Below are 3,777 nucleotides of genomic sequence, written 5' to 3' on the forward strand. Positions count from 1 at the left end.
AAGTTTTTCAACTTTGTCAGCCTGTCTAAAGAGATTAGAAAATACACGTGACTGCTAATCCCCTTTAATGGATTCTGGTTCATCAAATTGTGTTCTACCCATTGCAGAAGCCACTGGATACCACACCAAATCGGATTTTTCGTATGGCTGGGAAACTGTTTCAAATGTAAGGCGAGAAAAATCATTCAACCAAGCATCAATTTTACTCTCCGTCCCCAATATAACATGCATTCAATCATGAAGCCACGCCAACGCCTTAGAGGAACGTGTAGTCAAAATAGTAAATGTAAAGAACACTCCTCCTTTAGAAACTTGCCATGTGTCATAAGGAGCTACAGGTAGGCAAAGAAAAGCTACGAGGGATAAAACTTCATGAGGTTCAGCAAAACGCTTTAAAGGAATACGATCAAGTAACACAAACTCTTTGTCTTCCAAGAGCTTCTCCAAGAGCGATGTCTTGGTACGCCATGGTGCCACACAGTTAACACGTATGTTGTCACTTGTCCATGCACATGCAAGACTTTTTGTGAGTTGGCTCATTACTCCTTTGCTGGCCGCATACATGGTACCAGAAAATAGCTACAACACCAACAACCGATGAAATGAAAACAATGCTTCCCCTTTTTAATGCTTTTAGTAGAGGATGTGACAGCTGAGACATATGATAAGCTGATTCAACGTTGGTAGACATAAGAAATGAGAAATCCTCATATTTATACCGACATTATTAATCAACATATTGAGTTTCCCATTGCAAAATGAAAAACATCTTTCAATCAACTCCTCTTGTGCTGAACAAGATGATAAAACATAGACTATACCATCAAACTGCAGCCCAGATTCCTTTCACTGAGTCAAACATTCATTAAAATCCTTCTCTGTACGCGAACATGTCATTAACAGTGGAAATCCTTTGTTCATTTATCTTGAAAATGTATATAGAATGATTGCTTCTTCGCTCCATCCTTTTTCCACTCGTAAAATCCTTCAACTGACACAAGGTAATGATAACTTGGAATAAGTCAACGAACAGAAGCCTTCTCATAACCGATTCTGATCAAGCATTGATTTCAAAAAAGACCACGGTTTTGAGACTTGAGTATGAAATAGAGTTTTGATGGAACTTCGTTGGTGATCATGAGAACCTCGTTTCCTGCAGTGTTTCCATCAATTCACTTTAAATATCCGTCATTTCCCAATTTTGCAGCGCAGCCAGTGCAAGGTCAGTGTTTTCGCTACGAAATCACTAAAACAGATGGCGCTGCGAAACTGCTAACGGATTTATGTGCTGCGAAAACACCCTGTCTTTAAGCTAGGCAAAAAAAAATTTGGCAACAGAATTATCAGTGATAACAGCATCTACTATTCATGACAAGCCGTTCAAGTGATGGTAAAATGGAGCGGGCGACGGATCATTAAGACAGGAGTATCACGCTGGATACGAAAAGATCTGCCGCCACAATGCTATTAATACTTTAGCAGGAGCGAGAAGGGTTCTATTCAAAGTTTCACATGCATCTAAAAACCCTTGGGGAACATTGCGGTCTTCAAGAAGCCAGGAAGCACATATGACTATGATGGCCAGAACCCGAGCATAGTTCGCAGTAGACTTGTATACAGCCCAAGAGGAGTGAGACAAAGCAGTTGCTAGGCTCGAAGTCCTTAATTCCCCACAAACACCACGACCCTGAAAGAACAAGCAGACAGTGGGACCAATCTGGGCATCACCATGACTCAATGAAATAGCAATGGCTGACAAAACCAAGGTAGTCTCTACGGAGATCGAAGAAGAGGACGACAACTTCTAAGACCTGATCAAGTTGATTGAAACAGAGGATGAGGATGAAGAGGATGCTTTCCGCATGTCGGTGCTACCACCATATCTTTTTCCATGGAACAGAAAGGCCAAGATACTCAAGGACTTAGATGCTGCCAAAAGCACACTTCAGACCCCGCTCCTTCCTAATGAGATCAGATTCGAAGGATTACCACTGGGACGAGTACAGAATGTCAAGTTTGAGGACTGGGATCTTGCAAACATTGAGAAATTCCCCAACTTTGCCTCATATAACTTAATGCCACGGAAATGGCTATTAGGAGTGGAGAGGGCAGGAATTCTCAATCTACGGTGGATACCTCACTATCACCGCATGGCCGTCACCAGTTTTGTGATCCGCCAATTACTCTATCTGCCACATGAAGGGTATCTCTGGATAGAAGAGCCGATTTCCATCATGCCTGACTTCATACATAGGATTACCCATCTGTTGTTTAAGGGGAATGATCCCACAAATATAGCTGAAACCAGTAGTGAGCTAAGTCTGGCGGACGTAATGAAGGTGAAATACAAGTTGGAAAAGCGGAAGCGAGGATATGTCATAGCAAGCATCAAGAACAGAGGGGTGCGCATCACAACCCAGCTACTGGCTTCTAAGCTCATGAAGAAATTTCGCATGGATGAGGTACCAGCCCCTGCCATTGTGCTCGTAGAGCAATGCACAGAAGGGGTTCAGTCCAACTGGTCGCAGTTCTTATGTGACGATTTTTTGACAAATTGCAGGGAAGTGCAAGAGAAAGGCAAAACTTTCCATTATGCATGGTTGCTCCTATCCATCCTACTGGTCGCAAGCGAATTACCACAGGGTAGCCAATTCCCTAGTCTTGAGAAGAACCTCCCAGAAGCAGCAAGGTATAGTTCGCTCGGGGTGACAAAGGATGCCACGCGGGTTCGGCAAATCAAGATATTATGGACATTCATGGAAGCAAGTATTCGGATGTGGATTGCTCACAAACCAAGGTTATCCCCCACAGTCTACAACACTTTGCAAAGTACAACCGAATTCAAAGTAGACATGCATAACGTCTATCTTAGGGCAAGAAAGGATCCACAACAGGCTTGGGTAAAGCTTCCATTCATCGCAACAGATGACGCCATTTATGACATAATGGCAGCCTGGCCTCCGAAATGGTGTGCCCCAGACCCAGTCACAGTAGCCAAGCTAGCCGCATAGCAGTGAAAGAAGGAACTCAAGCCACACCTATAGTACTTAGCGGACAACAAACAAAGGGATTGGAACACAGCATCACCACAGAAGGCGACTGAGGAAATAACCACCGAAGGAGGGCGGGTGGATTAGGAAATATCTTCGGAGCACGATATGTAGCAAGAACCCGAAACACAGCTACACACGAAATCATCCCAAGCTAAGATGTCGCGTATCACCGAGTTGCCCCACATGTGCAAAAAATCAAAAACCGGCAAGGCTTTGGGCAAGTTGATGCACATGCAGGCAGAGTATGAAACCAAGTAGCTGGTGATGGATAATGACACCTCAGTGGCGTGCATGGAACAAGTACAATAGCTGGCATCAAAGTTTGGAGCGAGTCTAAATGAAGCCCATATGTTGATGAAGGACCTTCAGGCGAAGATTACTACACCAGCCGAGTGACTCGAGATGAGTCGCCATGATTGTGTTGGGGGCCTGTTGGGTAGCGGATCCCCCGCACAAGGGTTTTTGGTCTAGACTCTAAAATTTTGGGTAATAGTAGGGTAAAAGCTCCACGAAATGCACAAAGCATGATATGTAATAGGTCAAGTCAAGGGTTTGTCCACCCAAGAATAATGTAAATTAATAGAAGTCGAGTCGGCCTAACCATGAGTCGCAGACCATGGAAATGTATAAATAGAGTAAGGTACTAAGGGTAGAGGTAGTCTGATTTTGGATCTTTGATGTATGGGCTATTGGAAGCTAGAGTAAATCTGAGACTGTAAGTCCG

The 3,777-nt window shown here is 43.7% G+C and overlaps 1 pseudogene; it reads right to left on the reverse strand.

Annotated features, from left to right (window-relative positions):
- Positions 1-231: 231 nt before the first annotated feature.
- Positions 232-564, reverse strand: LOC149244205 (tropinone reductase homolog At5g06060 pseudogene; annotated as a pseudogene).
- Between the last annotated feature and the right edge of the window lie 3,213 nt (positions 565-3,777).

Source organism: Pinus tabuliformis, chromosome 8 (genome assembly GCF_031772625.1).
Source record: "Pinus tabuliformis cultivar Carrire ecotype Pingquan chromosome 8, CPIR1, whole genome shotgun sequence".
Taxonomy (NCBI): Eukaryota; Viridiplantae; Streptophyta; class Pinopsida; order Pinales; family Pinaceae; genus Pinus; species Pinus tabuliformis.